General features: G+C 36.2%; 1 long non-coding RNA gene across 1 annotated transcript; it reads right to left on the minus strand.

Annotated features, from left to right (window-relative positions):
* Positions 1–3698: 3698 nt before the first annotated feature.
* Positions 3699–10768, minus strand: LOC136031231 (uncharacterized). Its single transcript, XR_010618471.1, has 3 exons — positions 10570–10768; positions 9906–10091; positions 3699–4461 (listed from the first exon to the last, which is right to left on the minus strand). It is a non-coding gene; the product is annotated as an uncharacterized LOC136031231 (long non-coding RNA).
* Between the last annotated feature and the right edge of the window lie 13046 nt (positions 10769–23814).

A 23814-nucleotide genomic window follows, 5' to 3' on the forward strand; every position in this document is an offset into this window, starting at 1 on the left:
ACTGACGTCATTAGAAGGATTGAGCATTATTCCGTCATGAAGTTGCTTGTCGACTGACGTCATGTTTGTCGACTGACGAAATTACAGACCGGGACACCAGGGAATATAAATGACGACCGCGACACTCAAAGAGAAATTACAGACTGCGACACCGGGACACAAATAACGACCGTGACACAGGGACACAACTACAACGGGGACGCCGGGGGGCACAGGGGGGATATATAAATGACGACCGGGACAGAGGGAATGTTCGATTAGCAGTCACCATCAACAAAGCTCAAGGGCAATCATTAGAATAATGAGGTATAGATCTGAATACGGATTGTTTTTCCCATGGACAATTATATGTTGCATGTTCAAGAGTCGGTAAACCTGACAATCTATTTATATGCACAGTAAATGGGACAGCGAAGAATGTTGTATATTCGCAAGTTTTACGTAGTTAAAAACATATATATATGTATATATATATATATATATATATATATATATATTCACAGGTGGGACACAGGGACACAACTACAATGGCGCGTAACGACTTACACGCGCGGGGGGCTTGCGCGAAGCGCCCCCACTAGCTAGGTGTTGGGGTGGCGGGAAGCGCCACCCCAACAGCTAGTATATATATATATATATATATATATAAATATATATATATATATATATATATATATATATATATATATATATATATATATACAGTATATATATATATATATATATATATATATATATATATATATATATATATATATATATATATATATATATATATATATATATATATATATATATATATATGTATATAATTAATGTGTGAAATTTGACAGCTTATCAGTCAGGGATATCAATCACCTCATTACTGTTCATAAGGTTCTCCAAAGTGAGTTAATGTTGTGATTAAATTTTTTGCACACATTTTATAGATTAACTCAACCTCAAAACCGTGCCTGATTAATTATTAATAAGTCTATCTTTTTTATTAACAAACCAGGCAACGAAAAGAGTGAGCGATTATTACCGTAATTATGATTGTTGTATACAAGATCGGCACTCTTCATTTTTATATGTCTTTCTTGTGAAGTGAAATTTTTTTTCGAGTTTGATTGTGTTTTTGTCTTTTGTAAAAAAATGGCATTAAAACACTTACTGTGGTAGGTGAATTTTCAGATGGGCAGGTCAAAGTTTATAGTAATTCTAAATACGTTGTTCTTGGACCTGTAGTTTCCTGGGACTTTTTCTGTCAGAAAGTATGAAAGTAAAACAGAAGAAAAATTGTATTCAGAAAAATAAATTGTCCGATATACTTGTAAAGAACGTTAGTGTGATTAGAAATACTCAAAAGGGGTGCCAATCTATGGTGACGAGGCAACAAAGAGCTCAGGTCTTATACCCCCTTTTAGATTTTGACAAACATCTTTTTTTTGTATTTCATTTGAAGAAATAAAAAACAGGGATACTGCCCCCCCCCCTCGATTTTAGAAAAAAAAATTATTCGTAAATTCGTTGAAAAATATTTTTTGTCCTCCTCGTCCTTGGTGGTCACTTTTCTATAGCGTTAAAAAAAAACAAATTGTGGTCTGGCGCACCTGACAGTCACAATTCTATAGCGTTACGTTTATTTTTTTTTTGGTGGTGTGGCGTCCCTGATAGTCACGTTTCTATAGCGTTACTTTTATTTTTTGGCGGTGTGACGTCCCTGACAGTCACGTTTCTATAGCATTACGTTTATTTTTTGTGGTGTGGCGTTCCTGACAGTCTTCTTCCGTGTTGCGCGCAACCTCAGGTATGACAACAGTACGTGGAAGTATTAGTCTTCCAATAAGAACAACAATAGTAGTAAAATAGATTTCTATTAAAATCATAATTGCCAATTATCGCTATCAAACAGTTCGTGGTAACGAACTGTAGTAAGGAGCGACCCGGCTCAATAGTAACCAAAACCCTAAAAAATTGAATTTTGATATCAATAGCTACATCAAAAGAATCGAATTTTAATGCTGATTTTAAATTTATAAGTTTCATCAAGTTTAGTCTTACCCATCAAAAGTTACGAGCCTGAGAAAATTTGCCTTATTTAAGAAAATAGGGGGAAACACCATCTAAAAGTCACAGAATCTTAACGAAAATCACACCATCAGATTCAGCGTATCAGAGAATCCTACTGTAGAAGTTTCAAGCTCCTATCTACAAAAATGTGGAATTTTGTATTTTTTGCCAGAAGACAAATCACGGGTGCGTGTTTATTTGTTTGTTTTTCTTTTTCTTTTCCCCTGGGGTAATCGTATCGACCAAGTGGTCCTAGAATGTTGCGAGAGGGCTCATTCTAACGGAAATGAAAAGTTCTAGTGCCCTTTTTAAGTGACCAAAAAATTGGAGGGCATCTAGGCCCCCTCCCACGCTCTTTTTTTCCCAAAGTCAACGGATCAAAATTTTGAGATAGCCATTTTGTTCAACATAGTCGAAAACCATAATAACTATGTATTTGGGGATGATGTTCTCCCCCACAATCCCTGGGGGACGGGCTGCAAGTTACAAACTTTGACCAGTGTTTACATATAGTAATGGTTATTGGGAAGTGTACAGACGTTTTCAGGGGGATTTTATTTTGTTTGGGGGTGGGTTTGAGGGGAAGGGGTTATGTTGGAGGATCTTTCCTTGGAGGAATCTGTCATGGGGGAAGAAAAATTCAAGGAAAAGGGCGCATGATTTTCTAGCATTACTATAAGAAAACAATGAAAAATAAACATGAAATCGTTTTTTTCAAATGAAAGGAAGGAGTAGCATTGAAACTTAAAACGAACAGAGATTATTACGCATATGAAGGGTTCTAAAAATACTTTAGCATAAAGAGCGAGGTATTTAGGAGGAGATAAAGTATGTTTAGTAATTTCAACTATTTATTCTACGGCCTTTCTGATTCAGGGGTCATTCTTAAAGAATTGGGACAAAACTTAAGATTTAGGGTAAAGAGCGAGGTATTAACGAGGATACAAACCCCCTTGTATACATAATAAAAATATAAGATTATGAAAGTTTGCTACGTAAGTTGCTAATTTATATGTTACGTATATTTTTTACTAATAAAAACGTTCGTTAAAAATTAAAAGTTCTAGTTGCCTTTTTAAGCAACCGAAAAATTGGTGAGCGACTAGGTCTCCTTCTCCACCCCTTATTTTTTCAAAATCGTCTGATCAAAACTAAGAGAAAGCCATTTAGCCAAAAAAAGAATTATTGTACACATTTCATTTTAATAATTTATGTGCGGAGAGCCAAAACCAAACATGCATTAATTCAAAAATGTTCAGAAATTAAATAAAAAAAAATAATTTTTTAGCTGAAAGTAAGGAGCGACATTAAAACTTAAAACGAACAGAAATTACTCCGTATATAAAATGGGTTGTCCCCTCCGCAATCCCTCGCTCTTTACGCTAAAGTTTGACTCTTTGCCACAATTCTACTTTTTAAAACAATTAAAAGCTTTAGCGTAAAGAGCGAGGGATTGCGGAGGGGACAACCCATTTTATATACTGAGTAATTTCTGTTCGTTTTAAGTTTTAATGTCGCTCCTTACTTTCAGCTAAAAAAATTTTTTTTTTTATTTAATTATTATTAACAGGGATGTCTGATGTGTTATATCAAAAAACCAAATAATTTGTAAGGAGGCTGATTCTACTAGTTACATGAAAACATTTAACAACCTTACTCTGTTGCTGTTACTTGATGGTGCCTTATAAAGCCACTTAGTTACTTTCTATACAGAAAATATATTTTTCTTTTTACAAAATTGACCAATTATAGGCTATTTACCTGCTGAAAATAATAAAAAATTCAAATTTTTTACATTCTTGCAACAACAGCAAGATAAAGCATAGAGAAAAAAAAGTTATTTCGATGGGAAAAATTGTGCGGAATGAGGTATTTTTAAATACTAAACAACAACACCCACTTGTTAGTTTAAAAATATATTATTATAATATGCCTAACTTGAAGAAAAGCAACAGTATAAAAGTGATAAGAATACTAAATGTTAAATGCACACTATATTAACAAACTGAACAACGTAAATGAAGAAAAAAATAACTTTCGCACGTCATATGGCTTTAAATGCACTGGGATCTGTTCACACTGACTCGTTTTTCTTTATGTGTATTCACTGGTTTCATACATTTTCTAGAAGGGCGTTCCTCTATCACTGACGTAAGACAAACATCTTCAAATCTTCTAAGAAAGCCTGTGGCTGCTAATTCTCGTATTATTTGTAACGCGTTTAAGCTAAGATAGTCACTCAATAGTTTTTTCTTCTACCCATGGTCGAAAAATGGGAAGGGTTGCTGGATATTGGGCACCTCTTTTCCTCCGTAAAGTTCCATCAGCACCTCTTAAGGGGTAAGTTGCCAACATTATAGGTAGCTGCAATTTTATGGGACGGTCAACTCCTTTGGGTTCAATTTGAAACTAAAAACAAGAAAGTGGTTTTGAGAATGAAATTCTAACAGTACTAGAGAGGTGAATTAATGGTAACCTTGAAAAACAGCAATATATTTGCAAATAAACTCAGTGAGGTAGTGCTCAAGAGATATCTGGTTTGTAGAACTGTACTCTGAAGCAAGGAGTGTCATGTGGCAGTGAAGGAGAGAGTGAACTTTAATGGCGCAAGATAACAGATAAGGAGATTGTGAAAAGCAAAGAAAGTGAAAGTGTCTAAAAAGTAAATGTCTCAAATTACCACGTTCTTAAACAGTAACTGCTAGGTTGGGGCAACTAAGCAGTTTTGTATATTTTTGTCTCTACAGATAAGCAAAGGCACCCATAAGTTGAATTTTAGGGGGGGGGAGGCTTTAATGGTCTAATCACCACTTCCTATGTTCTATAATAGAAATTTCAAGACAAAAATATAAGGAAGCTTCATTCAGCCTTGCCTCCCTCCCCCCCTTTTAGGGCGCCCATGAGGATGAGTATTAATTTATAAAATCATCTGTACAAAATTTGCTAAATTTCGATCATTCAATGATTTTTGGAAATTTTTTCAATGATCATTATGGGAAAAATAAAGTTCTATTGTGAACTTTAGAGGTCGGAATTATGATATGCCTCAAGAATAGCAAAGGTAAAGATAGTCAGGTGGATTTCATTTAAATAGTCTTTTCTTTGCAGTTTTAAGCAGTATTTCAAAAAATTTAATAATATTTCTAGTTCTAATAATTTCGAAGGTTTACAGAGGAAAACAAACAGACAGAGCAAACAAACAACACTCGATTTTATGTGCACTAGCCAAAGAGCCGATGCCACTTTTCTGCCTAAAAGAGACCCCTTTGCGGGCTTTTCGTCTCTATACGGGGTCACCGACCTTTGAAATTGAATATAGCTCAGATGCTCGACCCTCATACATTTGATTCGATGACGTCATATTTCCAGCTTTGGGCTATGCTTTTTTAGCTCTCTTTTTTAGTTTTTTTTTCCTGGGTTTGTATAGTCTGTGTCCATCCCAATAATTTCAAAAATTATCCCGCATAAATTACCTAGCAGGACTAGTTTAGTTTATTTTTCAGTGTGCACATAAAACAGTGAAACAGCAACCGCGCAGTTGAGTTTGGATACAGTGGAACTTACGTGGTTAAAAGACTTTAACATCAAACAATTAAAACTCAGAAAAAACTTTGAGAAAAAAATCTAGCTATAATACACTTTAACATATATACAAAGATGTACGTATATAAAACGATAGCTTACTCGGGATGGGGGGGGGGAGAGAAGTTCTTTGGAAGAACAATATAAGGGATTGCTTTTATGAGCAGTTTATGTCTGAAATTCAACAAAAATGTCGTGCTTATACCTGTCATTTAATTATAATTGTCATTTAATTATAAAAGAAAAGCATTGAGACCTTGGAAATATCATGTTTTCCTTCTAGTTTGGTAATTTTTTCTCCTTGGTCTGTCAGAAATTTGATTGAAAATTCTCACGCTTAAAACGAAAATACAGCTAAACTAACGTAATGGCCGATTTCGTCCATTAGCACAGCAATTAGGCTTTACGGAATTCGAAAATACGACATGTCAAACCAACCAAGCAGTGGCGCTTTGCCTCGCTGAATGTCTACTAGATTTCAGCTGAACATTTTTCTTCTATATTATTTTAAACAAAAACGGAGTAAGCCCAAGGCTTGTTGGGTTTTGACCTAAAAAGTCTTGGAATTAAAGTAAAGACATGATATAATCTAGAAAATTTTTGATAAACCATATATATTATGCGCGGCAATTCACCCACCGAATTTTAAGCTTAAACAATTTTTCAGATAACGAAGTGGAACATTACACGACTATATACTGTCTGAAACAAACTAGAAAAAAATTGAAATTCAATTTAGTGAGAAAGATTTATACAAACTGGTATGTAGTTTCTTGATAGTATGGATATCAAATCTAGAAGGGAAACTCTGATTATAGACCCTTCCCCCTCCCATAGATTTCACCCATTATCATAGGAGAATTGATAGAACAATTTTCGGACTTCGAACAGGACTTAAAACAATTAAAGCTCTCTATAAACAGGAGACAAGCTCTACACCAAATTGTGAAATTCGTGGTTTTCATGGGGATGTTAGGCAAATTATTTTTGCTTGTGAAAAGTGTCAGGTAGCAAGAGTTTAGTTAAGGGTTAAATTAGTTAGGAAATTTGGTACTTTTGCATTAAGATGTATTTTAGGTCATGCCCCATCCCCAAAGTGGGCTAGGAAGGTCTCTGGAAGGCATCTAGGCCAGTTTATAAAGGAAGCATATCTCCATTCGACTCTGTGATAAGGATGTGACACATCTATAATTGCACGAAAAGAAAAGGAAATGAGAAAATTAAAAAAGAAGACAAAAAAGTAATTATAGGTGAAAATGAAAAAAAAAAGAACGATGAAAGATAATATGAGTTTATCAAACAGTTCGTGGTAACGAACTGTAGTAAGGAGCGATCTGACTCAATAGTAAACGAAACTCTAAAAAACGGAACTCTGATACTACAAGATACATTAATAGAATTGGATTTTTATGCTAATTTTAAATATATAAGTTTCATCAAATTTATTCTTACTCATCAAAAGTTAAGAGCCTAAGAAAATTTTTCCTTATTTTGGAAAATAGGGGAAACGCCCCTTAAAAGTCATAGAATCTTAACGAATATCACACGATCAGATTTAACGTATCAGAGAACCTTGTTGTAAAATTTTCAAGCTCTTATCTACAAAAATGTGGAACTTCGTATTTTTTACCAGAAGACCGATCACGGGTGTTTATTTATTTTTTTTTTCCAGGGCTCATCGTATCGACCAAGTGGTTCTAGAATTTCATAAGAGGGCTCATTCTGACGGAAATGAAAAGTTCTAGTGTCCTTTTTAAGTGACCAAAAAATTAGGGGGTACCTAGGCCCCCTCCCACGCTCATTTTTTTGCCAAAGTCAACGGATCAAAATTTTGAGATAGCCGTTTTTTTCAGCATAGTCGAAAAACATAGTAACTGTGTCCTTGGGGATGCTTTACTCCCCCACAATCCCCTGGGGAGAGGCTACAAGTTACACACTTTGACCAGTGTTTACATACAGTAATGGTTATTGGGAAGTGTTCAGAAGTTTTCAGGGGGATATTTGTGTTTGGGGGGGGGGTTGAAGGGAGGGGGGTATGTGGGAGGATCTTTCTTTAGAGGAATTTATCATGGGGGAAGAGAAATTCAACGAAAGGAGTGTAGGATTTTCTAGTATTATTATAAAAAAAACAATGAAAAAATTAATATGATACAAGTTTTTTTCAACTGAAAGTAAGTAGCAGCATTAAAACTTAAAAGGAACAGAGATTTTTACGCATATAAGGGGTTCTCCCCCCTTCTAAATACCTCGCTCTTTACGCTAAAGTATTTTTAGTAATTTCAACTATTTATTCTACAACCTTTCTGATTCAGGGGTAATTCTTAAAGAATTGGGACAAAATTTAAGCTTTAGTGTAAAGAGCGAAGTATTAACGAGGGGACATACCCCCTCATATACATAAATAAAAATATACGAATATAGAAGTTCGTTAAGTAAGTTAATTCTTAAGTTACGTATATTTTTTACTAATAAAAACGTCCGTTAAAAATTAAAAGTTCTAGTTGCCTTTTTAAGTAACCGAAAAATTGGAGGGCAACTAGGCCTCCTCCTCCACCCCAAAATCGTCTGATCAAAACTAAGAGATAGCCATTTAGCCCAAAAAAGAACTAATGAGCAAATTTCATTTTAATAATTTATGTGCGGAGAGCCAAAACCAAACATGCATTAATTCAAAAACGTTCAGAAATTAAATAAAAAACACTAGTTTTTTTAACTAAAAGTAAGGAGCGACATTAAAACTTAAAACGAACAGAAATTACTCCGTGTATAAAAGGGGCCTTTCCCTTCTCAACGCCACGCTCTTTATGCTAAACAGTAAAATAGTGAAGATGGAGAGACAGAAAAAGCCTAAAATGCAAGTATTACCCAAAATTCAAAAAAACTAATTACATTTTGAAGCGGGCCAAAAAAGGCAATAGATGCATTCGCTGAGATAAGCAGTTGCTGTACAAGAAAAGTTTTAAGGCTTCATCTTCCGCGAAAAAGAGGGGCGGAAATGTAGATGGTACTCCACTAGGTATTGACTTCTCTCATGAAGACGAGATTTAATTGTGATTTAGAATTGATTTCCTTCATCTCTTGGTAATTGGACTCTTAGGCAATATAGTGTTGTCTTGTCTTGTCTAGTTTTTTTTCCAGAATGTAATTAAATTCCAGAATGTAAACCAAAATGAACGCCAGCCAATGAAGACCATTGCAGCTGTCAATAAAGGCCTGTTATAAAGTCTAGCCCTGTAAGAATTAACAAAAACGAAAAAAGAAAGAAAGTAATATAACCTTGAAAGACAGAGATAGAGTAAAAAAAAAATCAGTAAGATTATTTGAAATTTATACTAATCGATTTAAATATTAAGTGGGTATTTTACAACTACCTTCAATAGCCTTTAGTTTGGAGGATTTCTTGAAATGACTAGACTCAAATGACTAACATCATATGTCAGAGTTCAGCTCAATTAGGTCAAATAAACTAGATAGAGCCCAAATCTTATGATTTTGTCCTTAAGTCATCTCAAGTTGTTATGGTCTCTGATAGACATCACTAAGGTTTAGCAGGTTGAGTCTAGAATCCGAAATTGTAAAACTCTGGCTAAAAGTATTTCTAAAAAAAGTATATTTCATAGGCACATGCGCGTATAAATAAGAGCTTCTTTTTGCCGACAGCAAATTCAAACCTGAATTTGCTGTCGTTTTGCGATAGCTACTTAGTGTTCTGCATGTAATCTAGGTGTTTTTTCTTTTTATTGATAAATAACTGTTCATCAGATGAGACGTCCCTGATTAAAGAAAAGTGTAGATAATGAATCAAATTTTGACACCAACGAATTTTAGAAGCCGTTTTTATCGTTGGGAAAGTCTGAGGACCAAACTGTCAGCATAAAGGAGGGAAATTTTTGTCAACTACCTTTTTGAAGGAAACATACTCGACCTTAATTATTATGCAAATATGTCAACTGAATGCATTAAGAAGGAATCGGTTAAGGAATTAAGATATATGCGGCCATTTTTATCCTAAGGAAAGCATTGACCAGTCAGGACAATCCACCAACACCGATTTTTGAAATGATTAAAATTAATCAACAGGACTTAGGCTGCTTGGACTTAAGATTAGAGGATACCACTGATTGCATGGCTAAATGGTGGATATGAGCCAAACTTTATATGAATTTTAACTTTTGAACCACAAACAGGAGCTTGACTTCCTAATGGACACAAAGAATTTCGAAGCAAAAGCTATATCCCTATGAAACAAACTGAAACAAAAAAATACTCACAAAAATATCATATTGTATCCTAATTAAATGGCACCCTCTTAGATTTGTAGGGGGTAGAGGGGGAACGTAAAGCTGCTCATTCTTCCAGTCGTCGGTTTCATTGGGTTTGATTTTGCCCCGAGTCAGGGCAGCAAGCTCTCTGAGTTCCGTCTGTACAACGCGATTCCTTGCCATGTATTGGATTGTCTAAAAGAAGAAAAACCTTTTCCATTAAGACCTTGTATGCCCTACTCAACATTGTATTTTACATAAATTTCTTTTAAATAAGATTAAGTAACGACCTTGCCGCAGCAATGTGAATGTTTTCTGTTATTTTGAGGCACAATACAATAATTTTGGTATGAAGGTAGACAAAGTGCTTTGAAGTCAAATTCTGCGATATAGCAAATATATAAATTATCAAAAAACCGCCTATTCAGCACCCCAGTTTAATAATATTTTGCCACGTGGTGGCAACGCTACCAAAGCTATTTGCAGTCCGAACAAATCAAAGATTAATATAAATAAGTTACTCCAGAGTAAAAAAAAAAGCTACTAATTTTAAATAATTATGGCGTCCTTTGATAGCTGTAATGAAAATTGCAGCATGAGTTTTAAAATAAACCAGAGTAACAAGGCTATCAATCTAACGTAAGTAAGATATAATTTGCTGAAAATTGCTCACCTTATAAGCATTTGAGCATAATATCCTTCATTCCAGTTGTTTTAGGCCTATTATTAAATGCTCATCAGAAGTTCTTAGGTGTTGGATTTTGGATACAAACTTGAGTTAAAACAAGAATATTAATACACATTATGAGATCATCGATCCTAGACGTGTTGTATAATCTTTTTTCTTGGTCCATCCCAGAAATTTTAAGAATCATTTGTCAAGCCAAAAAGAAGCCGGTAAAGGAACCTGACGTAATGATGAAGATTCATCGTGGGTATCGGTCCTTGGAATATATTTGCCAACTTATTCCGGGTTCAAATAATAGCAGAATTGCAAATCCTGACTCAATTAGTTTTTTTTATAGCTGTTTGTTGTTTTAAACTGTTTGCAAAGATTTTTTAGTTCTTCGTAGTCTACTAGTCCACGTAAAGTGTTAAATGTCAATGCATGAAAATAATCCATTAGACCAAAAAAATTCCCTCCAAATGTTGATACGACTTTCTGGCCCAAAATGTATTCTTTAGGAGGAAAGGATTATCGCATTTGCTGAGATTAACAGAATAAAAAAGCTCATCATGCAAAAAAAAGCAACCCCCGATAGTATGGTAAATGAGTGTTTTAATTTTAATATTCAAAGTTAGAGATAACACCGTGAAAAGTAAGAATATATTGGTTTGAAGAGAAGCATTAACTGATTTTAGGAAATTTTTTCATTAAATCCAATGGTGCTAATTCATTGTTGTTGCTTTTTTTTTTGGGGGGGGGGGGGAATTTTTTATTTTTTTCAATGTAAATACCAAAATAGGGTATATTTGGCAATCTAGGGGGAGAGGAAAAATCCCGGAGGATATCCCCCATCCAATTGGTGCCATTGATTAAAGTCTGTGTAAGAAGTTTGGTGAGTGAGTATAGTAATTCTAGAAACATAAGCTTTACTCTTTGGAGAGAGCGAATTCGCCAGCACGATGGCACTTCTTAGAAAAACAAATGCTATAGATAAGTTGAAACAAATCCAGTCCACTCCAATTGGCTCCCCGGGAATACTTTCGTTCGGTGCTCTTTGTCAGCGAATCTTTTTTTTTCTTTTTCTTGTCTGGCTAATAGCAGCTCTGATCATGGGCGCAACTCTGACAAAAAAAAGTACTATAACAAATTATTGTCTCTCAAATGAATCATTTCAAGACTGAACAGATGCTTCTCGTGTTCAGAGCCGTTACTTTGCAATTTTCAAGAAACTTCAGCAAAGCTGTCATTAGAAGAATGGTCCAATTTTAGACGCTAATTTGGTGCATCACAATTGAAATTATTAATTTATTAAAGCGAAGACAGCTTTATTATTTAAGAAGATTATAAGAGGATAGTATGTCCCTCTAATATCATAAGAGGATATAAGGCTGTCAGGCTTAAATCTCCAGACCTGGTGCAACATAGACTATATATTAAACTATTTGACAAACAGCTTCCCCCTACTTTACTACTTATTTTATCCAGGAGATCCCTCAGATTTTTTTTTTTGGTCCTACACGAAAAGTGTCCATTTTGAGTGCTGTTGTTTCATTAATAACATATTTGTAGTCTCTTACAAAAGAGGGTTCAATTCTAGGTGGCAAATTTTATACTCGGGTTTCTCCATAACTAGTTTTGACCTATCTTTGTAGTTGCTTCAGTCTATGTATCCTCCACTACATGTTCTTTCCCAGGCTTTTTTACAAATGTTTTACAATCAATTTTTATATTCGAATAAACCATAAAGTTTCAAATATGCTTTTGTATCTTCACCAACGATAATACGCCTTTGTACCAACAAGTTTGGAAGGGAAACAAAAACTGCTACGCGCACTTTCATCAACGAAACAGAATCACACCCTATGCTTAAAAAATCTCTTTCGCACTTTGAATAATGGTTTGCGTATCTGACTCTATGCCTTCAGGCGGGAGTGCAATGCATGGTTGGGGGAGGGGGGCAAACCATCCGACACTTCCCTTATTTTTCCAAAATTTATCCAGGTATCTATTTTGAGCTGGTTCGACTCTCCCCTGAGCTCACTGAGTCATGCCGCTGACCCACGCTCCAAACGGGGTTAGCTTCCCAAAACACATTGGGCTCTTGTGGTGATAACCAATCAACTTTTCTCTCAACTTTCTTTCAAGAGTTTTTGCTTAAAATGATTGAGCCACCATATATATTTTCCATTATTCAGCAGTATTTTTTTCCTCATATTACTTATCTTGCATTTTAGCTTGAAAGGCAAAAAAGAGAGATCCAAGAGAGCTTGTTCAATTGCAAACCTAATTGTGGTTGAAGGACCACAGGTTGGACATAGTTGGCCAAATTAAATAAGATTCGCATTAATTTTGATACCGATACTTACTTCAAATCAGTAAGGATAGTTTAATGCTTTCGAAGAAAGAAAGCTCCTTTTTTGCACAAAATAAAAACAGAAACTGAATCAAGAAGCGACTACATGTACTTGAACACAATTTGCCGCACACCCACACACACAAAAAAAAGAAGACAACCTCAGTGAACTTAGGGTGGTCTGCCGACCACAAAGTTAAAGAACATTGTCTTAGAATTGTTTTTCTCTAAAATGAAACTTAGCAATTCGATCTATTAGTCTAACAGCATCTCCGAGTCTTTTTCGGTGTCGAAGTGTTGGAATTCAATTTCGTCATTTTTTTGCATACAAAAGAAAAAGAACAAAAACAATGACAGACAAGACTGTGCAACAGACAGATCAGGATATCTTAGTTTCACCCGGGTTTACATTTTCAATATCTTGCACCTCCTTTTAAATCGACCGCAATATTTTTGGTGTTTTTAGTAATATTTATAAGATCACACCCAAAATTCTTACCCGTATCCCTTCGGATGCTTACACGCCGGGTTGGAAACCCCTGGGATAGGTGATGATAAAAAGCATTTAATTTGAGCAATGCATCGACAATGTTTCTGTTTTCCGTAAATAGAAACAGTTAAACCGACTGAATACAAACAGACAGCCTGTTTCTGTTTACTGTTATTTTGAGAGGTAGAAAACTTTTGCCGAGAAAGCGGTATCTACAAGTCCTTTGTATCCTTATTTTTTTTTTATGAATTGTTTTCTATCATTGTACTAGGGTATGAACCAATTGACAAGACTTCTAAATAGAGATAATTTCTTATTCCCCTATTTCTCTAATAATTATTTTCTCATTCTTAAGAACTGCTCAGTTGACACAATCGATCCTGATTAAGCTTTGAAAATACCCCATTGACATAAAATTAATAAAGAAGACGAACAACCTTACTTAATCTACGATAAATTTGGAAAGCTACGAATCAACCTGAGTATGTTTGTTTGTTTTTTGTTGAACAGCTTTTAAACAGCTGAAAATTCTTCTAATGGAAATGACTTAAAACCCATTTACAATGTCGCAATGGTGTTTTACTAATATTAAATAAATAAAAAGACAAACAAGTTTTTTCAACTGAAAGTAAGGAGTAACATCAAAACTTAAAACGAACAGAAATTATTACGTATACGAGGGGGTCGTCCTCTCGTCAATACCTCGTTCTTTGCGCTGAAGTTCGAATTTTGTCCCCATTCTTTAAGAATGACTCGTGATGGCTATAAGATATAAGCGCCAAAACAAGTTTTCATTTGAGTTTCCTCTTTTTATTAGTGTAGAATCAAACATCAGGTATAACGGAAGGCGGGGGGGGGGAAGGTATCAACTTCAGAAGTATCTTTAATGTTAAGCTCTTTGATAGTCAATTTCGCCCAATTTATCACTTGTTTTGGTCCAGATGTGCCCTCGGTGCAGCATTTGCCCAGGTTGATCATATATTTTACAGAAAAAATTGCACAATTCAGTTTTTCTTCAAACGCCTACTTATTTATGAAATGACTAAATACGTTGCATCTCATGAACTTCTACTATTAATCAAGACTTCAGAACACTTCAGCACTTAAAAATTCGACAGATCTACATTACAAAGACATTAAAAACCGGGCATCGTATCGGATAAACAAAATACGAGGTGAAAGCACAACATGGCACAATTGAAAGCGATCTTTAATCTAAACCTATGTACTCCATAGGGGTCAGAGTGTTGAAGAATGTTGATATTAAACTGATAAACTGCTTTGGCTGATGTAATCATTCTATTATTAAACAAAAGCTTGGAACTGACATATATTGTGTGGATATTGATGTGAGCAGGGCTTGACCCGAAGTTGAATTTGATTGATGTTCATTGCATCTTCCACTTGGGAACCCGCTTTGTAAGAAACCGACATAAATATAGAAACAAGAAACGACAAAAGAATGGCACAATAGAGAGAGCAAAGTGGGAATCATAAGTCTTGAATTTGCCTTTAAAGAGGATGAATTTTTTTTTTTACATATATATTTTCTTTAATTAACGTATTCGGGCATCGTATGTAGTGCAGATGGGTTACGATTTACGGTACGGAATGTTAGACACGACTAATTTTTTTTCTCTCTCTCTCTCTCTTCATTTAGAGACTATTGACTAACAATGACGTCATTTCACTGAAATGTAGGGGAGGAGGACATAATGTATTTGTTAATATCTAGGGGGAGGGTGCAACTTTCTTTTAACTTTCTAATGAAAATAACCAAAGCAAGAATTTTGCAATTAAAATGCCATGCCATTTTCCCCTCCAATTGACGACTCTGTACCCTCATCCGGATTTCGTATTATAAAAGGAAGAGAAAATTATAAATATTATTATCTGAATCACTTAAAGCAAACTTAGAACATTATCAAAAACTAAATTTATAAGCCAATCTTGGACTAAAAACTATTTTGGCTGCGTATTCAAATTTAAAAATAATTTAAGGTAGGCCAAGGTAGGATTGTGTGCTCCCCCTGTATAAAAGTTTCATTTAATTAAATGTTTCTTTCTGTAGTTAGTTATTCATTGTAATGCAAATGCATTACGTATAACAGCATCAAATAAATTTTATAAATTTAACTTTGTATTTATTTCTTGTACTTGAACTACGTTGAAAAAAAATAATAATAGTAAGAGACCCTGCAACTGATTTGGTAATTCGATTACTTCATCACTGGACGGACTCCAGGCAAAAACATAAGGATTAATTCAAGTATTAGATTGTTGTTTCTTGCTTACCAGAAAATCCACTTTGCAATCTCTTTGTAAAGCAAGAATTTTTTTTCTTTTAATGGCAAACGTTTATGAGTATATGCATGTACAATGAACTTTAAAATAAAGCACTTGGATTTAAATGTACACGTTCTTTCTGAATATTTACTGAAAGTAAGATGCTGAACAAGACGTCGGAGATACAATACAGTCAATCTAAGGTTTAACCTAAAAAAATTGGAAAAGTTTTGATTTTGGTACCTTTCGAACCGGAAAAAAAATTCTCTACAGCATATAAAAATCGGCCAAAAGCGGACGAGGCGAAATTGACCGTTTTTCGTTTTCCTTCTAAATGACGACTTTTTAAAAAAAAATAACTTAATAAAATCAGAAAATCAGTAATAGATAAAAATCTGGTACGTAGATCACATATATGCACTTTGGTTTTGCTTTGAACGCTCATATTCAGTCCCCTCTCCCGCCCATGAATCAATGTCGATATAAGTCTGATAACAACATTACATGAAGTTGAATCGATACAGAAGAAATGGACTGCTAATAAAGAGAAGAAATCGTGAACGTCAATTTAGTCCTCCTCCTCCCTCTAACCGTGACCACCCCAAATTCTTAGAATCCAATAAGTAATCTCTCACAACTAGGAAAATCATTGATTTTAATTTGAACAAATAAAAATCATAGGTAATTTGAAATTGCAAAGAGATTAGAGATTCATCACATCTATTTAAATAGTCACATGTCTTCTTCATCTTCGATTTGGAACTGAGCATTAGAGCAACTAGTTCCTTTGCAAGATTTGCAAGCAATGTTGCATTCGATGCCATTTCAATGACAGCTGCACCGGTCCCTATTGCAGGATCCCTTACGACCACACTTCACGACTATGAGAATTTTCTTTGGTGCCACTGGAATATCCATTAGGATAGGGTACAGCATACCGTTCTGGGGTTTCCATCTCCAATTCTCAGGATCAAAGGCAGTGCTCTGAAGCCCGATCCAATCTTGTACTTGAAGATAGGTTCGGAAACAGTGACATTTTACTGCTCCTGAAGTAGGAGCTAGGTCTTAAGTATAGACAAAAGTTGTAGACGTTGCTACTTTCTGCTGAAAGACTCGGTGGCGGTAACTCTCAAGATTGTCAGTAGATTTTCCTACACACAGTAAAGAAAGTGCAGCCTCTCCCCCTGCTTTAATCTCTTCTTCCGAAGCATCAATTCGAGAAAACGTTGAAGCGTTTTACTTAAACTGTTCGTTGTCTCTCAGCCCTTTAAGCGCAATCTATTTGGCAAGTCCATGTAGACGGGAAATTATGTGGCAGCCAAGAATTGCGTGAGCAAAAGGAAACAGTTTCCAGGTTTCAGTCCCACTCGATGGGACAATGGCTTCGATGTCCCAAGTTGCACCTGAAGTGGTTGCCTTAGGGTCACTGTGCAGGTAGACCTTGTGGTGCTCAGGACTACAATGATAAAGTAACAACACCAACAAGTCCGTATCGTCACCGATAACTACAGTACCCTAAGTCTTCGAACACTCAACCGCTGTTAGCACAATAAGCAAGTCAGCATCAGCTTTAGCTTGTACCGTTCTCAGACCTTTGCCTCGTAAACAATAAGAAAGTACATTGGCGAAAAGGGCTTTATTCTTTTGGCACAAAAAAAAATTCCTCTTTTTTGGTGGCCAATCTCATTTCTGGGCTAAACAGTACTTCCTGTCCAATGACACGGTTTCGCTTAAGATGAGATATCTTTTGTCGAAGCAGCGATGTCGTAGCCATTAAAGACAGTAATGGAGTCTGGGTATTTGGCTGAAACGTAGTTCCAGTATCGGTCTAAGATCTCCGAATATGTTTCTTTCTTCGCTTAGGGGATTCTTCACCCCCGTCTAAGACGTAGGTACAAGTCAATAATAATGTCAAGTTCTGAAACTCGCTTGATAGCGTTTGTGACCTCTGGTTTATTTGGCTTTCGAAACGTACCAGAATCGTCAAAAAGTGACGTAGGGTAGGAGTAAAGCTCATATTTAAATGACGATTCCTCGTTCATATTCAGTCTTTTGGATGCAATTAGAAGACGCTGAAACAGCAATGAAGGGTCTAAACCGTGGATTTCTCCTTAATTTTTTTTGCTTCACCGTTATAAGAACTGCCTGATCCTTCTGTTTGAACGAATGCTCCTTCAGTGATTTCCCTACCATTCCGTCAAGAATCTTCTTCCTGACTTCAATTGCTTTGTCGGCGTTCACGTTTTCTGCAGCAGTCATGCCAGTGGCAAGGCTTCGAAGCGATAGCAGATCACCCTCGAAAGGAGACGACTGATCATTGAAGTGAATAACTATTTGTGTCTTTGCATTCCCTCTTTTGCCTTGAAAGACCGGACTTTTTGTGCTGGTCACTTGTGTGATACGAAACTTACGTCAGTTCTTGCATAAGAAGGTTAACGTGAGCACATGATGGACGCTCCATTACCCACTGAAGTCTCTGTACTTCCGTCATTTCTCTACCTCTAGTCAATCTGGTTGCTGTTTTCAGACTTCTCATCAATTCTTATTTTATGACCAAATCTATAGATAAACCAGCCCAAAATCTGTCCGATCTTCTCACAACGTGCAAGACTTTTTCGAAAGACTGGAAAAGTGTTGGGCTTGTATGTTCAAGTCTCTTCATCTGCTGCAGGTACAGCCTCGTCGACTTCGTGTAGTTGTGGTGACCAGCTGTTGCAAGGTAAGGGAGCATGTCCAAAACTGTTTGCAAATGAAGTTTCCATTGACCTGTACGTTCAGTTCTGAGGAACTTTCGAAAAATGACGACCGTGTCTATGTACTGGATCCACAGTTTTGCTGTTCGAGTCTCGTGACTTTGCTCTGATTTAAGAGCCGAGAGAGAAGCTTTGACCTTCATGAGACTTGAAAACTGGGAAAGAAAGAAAATGTTGGCTTTACCCAGATGGTCTCCGACCATGACTGATTGCATGGTTCCACTCAACCTGGCCAACCTGGTTGCTTGAGATACCATGACGTAAGTAAAAGAACGTCTAAGTGTGAAATCTTACCTTTTTCGAATCCTGAATGAAGACGATTTTAATACATTTTCGAAAGGGCAGAGTCGTTTGACTTTCTACGGACGATTCGGATTCTTCCAGCTGCGTTTATCTCCTCAGCGGTAACCTCCCGCCAAGGGATACTTTTTAAGGTGACTTTTAGCCCTGAGGTTACAGCAGCAATGATACCGATGCCATGAAAAGTGTTTCTACCATCAAGAGTACATATGTAGTGATCGACGTTGTCCGCCATGTGCTGGACCAGACAGTCAGAAGTAATTCCTAGCAGTTCGATTTCATAATAAATGGCAGGTTATTTCAAACCCGAATGTCGACAAAATGAGTCAGTTTGTTCTTGCGCATCACCGCATCTATTGAATAATTTCTCACCAAGAGCTTTGAAGGTCATTGCAGATGCCGGACAATTTTGAGATGTGTGCAAAACCACTTATTTGATTGGGCGTACTTGGGAAGTACATGGGGCGTATGACTTTTTCTTGTCATTTTGGCATAGGAGGTTTAGATTTTCTCAGCGTGTATCCGACTTCGTGCAATATCCAACGCACATTAATGCACACTTTATGTCGCATGTGTGTGTGTGCGTGTGGGGGGGGGGGGATGTTACAAACGGCTCGGGGATGGTCAAAACACAGAACAGAGTCCATATTCGTGGTCTACGTACCAGATTTTCCTATCATCGACTTTTTAAAAGTGCAAGTTAATTTTTTTCTAAAAAACGTTATTTGAGAAGAAAAGACGAAAAAACAGCAATTTTGCCATGACCGATTTTGTATATGTTTAAAAAAAATTAATTTAGATTGACTGTACTAATAAAGACACTGACACACAGCATCCATATATATATATATATATATATATATATATATATATATATATATATATATATATATATATATATATATATATATATATATATATATATATATATACTGACATTCCAACCATGAATACATTGGCAATGTTGTTCGGTTTTTTTCAGAATTTTTGTTTTCTATCTTATTCTGTTCAAACATTTTAATGTTATGGTTTTAGGCAGGACCTTCAAAATATTTAGCAGTTTCATTCCTAAATGATTATTCCCATACTTAGATACAAACGTAATCCTTAACAGGACAAACCACTGATCGTAGAGCCAATAGAATGAAAAGAGTAATTGTTCTCCCTCATGAAATGACCTAAAACCGAAAAGTTCAAGGACTCTTTGCTCAATCCAAGTAATTTTGATAGCAGAGCTTTTTGTAATACATTAGAAAAGCAAGTTTTTAATTTAAGAGAAAAGAAATTTTAATAGGAAAGCATACACTAGCTTGTTTCGTGCACTGCAGTCTGTCATTATGGCATCATATGTAAAAAACGCTCAGAAGAATTGTGTCAACAGGATTTAAGCTTCTGAAAAGAATTCTTTTGCACGTCGAGTATCGGCTTTATGTTTACATCGCTTCATTTTTTCTACTAGTTTTCGTTCAATTTTTCCTTATTTACAACATGCAAAATTGACTATATAAAATATTTGGTTTTCAATTATAAGCCAGTAAGCCGGGACTCTATTTCATCAAAAATGGAGAGGGGCAAAACTTAGCTTTTATTTAGCCTTCGTGTAGTTGCTTAAAAATCAGGGGGGAGAGTCATGCCTTTTTGTTTTGCTTTGAAGTGTTGTTATTAGTAAATCCAATAAATGTGATTCAAAAGGAAATTTTGTTCGGAAGCTTTCCATTCCTTTTGGTCGAAACGTAGTTTGGATGCTCCACATTTAAGAAAGCGTTGGACCCCGGTTCTATCACAACTAAACCCTCCTGTAACTGAACCCCAAAGTGACAGAACCCGAGTAACTGAACCCAAGTGCATCTGCACCAATGTGCAACTGGATTCTCATGCAATTGAGCCCCCATGCAAGTGAACCTTCGTGCAACTGAGCCCTCGTTCAACACATGCCTCGTGTAATTGGACCGTCGTAAGACTGAAACCCCCCCCCCCTGCAACCGAACCTTCAAACAACTGAATCCCGATTCAAATGGACCCAGGTTGAACTCAGCCCACGTAAGACTGATCCCCATTTAACTAACCCCTGTTTAGCTGGGCCCCCGTGCAACTCAGCCCCATTTAAATGAACCTTTGATTAACTAATAAATTTGGCTTTAATGGTTTGTGACATACGATTTTTTTTCTTTTATTTTTGTGACAACAAAACAGAGCTTTTTTGAAGAATGATCTTAACAGGCATTTATTTCATGAGTTTATAAAACAAACAGTTACAACAAGATAGAACATGTAAAGATTCTTACTTGTGTCTTAACCTATGGCATTGCCTCATATTTGTAGAATACTGAAAAACTAGCGCTTTACTAGAACACAAAGCATAACTAAAAAAAAAAAAAAATTCTTAGGAGTAAGGAAGTCTTTAACAAACTTACACAGTATAAAAGACTAATTTATGAGGTGCTTATTAGTCATTCACCATCCATAATATTTATTAATTTTCCAAACGATTTAAATTCTCTAAGAAAACTTAAGCTAGGCCAATCTTCATATAAAGAGCTAGTTTTTTTCAGAAATCGCCGAATATAGGAAAATATGAGTGATTTTATTTTAGCTGATTATGAAGATAGAGGTTACAGAAACTACGAACAAACGATTTTTGTACTGTCGAAATGAAATAAATGTCTTGTATTTCAATAATTGTCTTGTATTTCAATAATTTTTTTTTAACTCGGTAGGTAGTTTTCTAAAAACACTTTTTTCCACTTGCAAAGGTGACTAGGAAAGGGAGTATTCAAGAGGCGGATTTTAAACAGTATTTTAACGGATTTCGGTTATGGAAATTTCAGTGGTGGACCTCTTATGATTTCAAGCTTTTACACTCCGAGAATTACACTAAAATCATATTTCGGTACCATAAGGCAGTTTTTGGTAATTATAAAAAAAAGAATGTGAAAGCTAGCTTTTAAATGACCTTAAACATCTCTGCAATATTTTAGTGCCCTATTAGTATTGGACAAATAATAAAGAAAAATGAAGACTTATCAGGGTTTCCAGCTCCTTTTAGAAATTTCCATAAATTTGTCTCCGCAATAAACATTTACTATTAAGACAAATTTAAATAATAGTTACCGTTTCTGAAATAGGGGCTGGTTTCCTCTGCACTAGGGGCACAGCTATTGCTGCGACCATGACCATCAATTGTGTTAAGGCCATGGGTATGAAAAGTTTAAAAAAATTTCTAATATATAGGACAGAAGGGTAAATTGTTTTGAAGGAAGACCAGTTTATTCGAACCAGCTTTAGTCATTTCCGACAAAATGGGCTGAATTGCATTGTCTAGTTATATTGTTTATTTGAAGGGGATGGAGCTGAATGGGTTTTGCATTGAATGGATATTGAGTAAATTGAGCAATGAGTTGCATTGTGGTTAAGCTGAATAAGAGTTCAGTTTGACGGGTGTTGAGTTGCACCAGTATTTAGTTAAGCGGGGGTTGAATTGCACAAATGTTAAGTTTTATGGAGTTCAATTGAAGGGGGTTCAGTTAAAAGAGGGTTCAGTTTAATGGGGCTGAGTTACAAGAAGGTCTAGTTAAAGGATGGTTGAGGTGCATTGGCGTTGAGCTGCACGAGGATTCAATTAAATGGGTTCCGTTGTATGAGGGTTCAGAAGCATTAAAGTTCAGTTGCACACGAGTTAAGTTGCACAGAAGTTCAGTTACACCTGAGATCAGATGCACGACGATTCAATTAAAGGGGTTCAGTTGCTTGGGGCTCCATTACACGAGGGGTCAGTTACACACAGATCTTGACATGTGGATGCTTAAAGCTTCAAATCCCAGCAACCCCAAATCAACTTTGACTTCTCACTATGCAACGAACGTGGATGGCTGAAAAAGGTTTTGCCTTAAAAAAAGGTGTCAATTTGGTTTTTTTTTCTCTTAGGTCAAAGAAAACAAAAATTGAATTATGCAGTTTAGTCACTTTCCTTGCTTCGACAGCAAATTTTTTATTTGTAGTTTGGATTGTTGGTTCTCTCTAGGGGAAATTATAGTAGCGACTCCTTTGTGCTTTCTGTATCAGCCATAGCCACTACTCATTTCTTCCATTAGTGATTAAATAAGTTTAACGGTGACCCCCTCAGCACAAGGTTCAGGTGTATCTTACGTAATAGAGAACGTTTTCTAAGAGACGCAGGTGTCTGTTACGCAATAGGGAATGTTTTCTAAACTGAGCATGTGTTAATTACTTAATAGCTTCTTTGATTACTTAAAAACCTACGAGGCCCGGGACTTCTTTACTTCAGGATTTCTTTGGTTGTTAAGTAAAGAGTTTTCTTGTTACATTATAGCAAGTAATTAAAAAAAAACCACGAGGGCCCGCCAAATCATGATTCCTGTGGTTGTTACATAAACGGGTTCGGGTTTTACCTAATAGTTTCTCTGATTCTTTAAATAATTTCCAGGGGCCCGTCAAATCAAAGAGCAAACATAGACGTTACATTATAGTCTTTTCTTTGGTTGCTTAAAAACCTAAGGGTATAGAGGGTAAAACCTTCAGAACCCTCCCCCAAGTAGGGAGCCTTCAAGACACCAGGCCCTAGCAACCATTTCCGACGGAGGACCTTGCATCCAATACCAATGGGTGGCCCTAGTAGTCAATAAAGTAGCCTAGTAGTCAAACAATCCCAACAGGGGCCCTAGCATCCAATTCCAACGGGCCCTGGCAGGCAATTCAACTGGGGCCCTAGCAAGCAAATCCAGCAGGGTCCTAGCGTGCAATTCTAACGGGGGCTCTAGCAAGCAATTTCAACATAGCGTCCTAGCGCACAGCTCTAACGGGACTCTAGCAGTCAATTCCAACGAGGCCCTAGAATCCAATTCCAGCGGGGGCCCCTAGCGTCCAATTCCACCGGGGGCTCTTGCACCCATTTCAAACAGGGTCCTTGCATCCAATTCCACCAGGGGGCCCTAGCATCCAATTTCACTGTCAAGACATTTTTCAAGATGTTTGAAGGCATCTGCAGACATTTCAAAACATTTTTCTTCAAGACATTTTTAAAGACTGTTCAAGACCTTTCAAGACGATTT

The sequence above is a fragment of the Artemia franciscana genome, chromosome 9 (genome assembly GCF_032884065.1).
Source record: "Artemia franciscana chromosome 9, ASM3288406v1, whole genome shotgun sequence".
Classification (NCBI taxonomy): Eukaryota; Metazoa; Arthropoda; class Branchiopoda; order Anostraca; family Artemiidae; genus Artemia; species Artemia franciscana.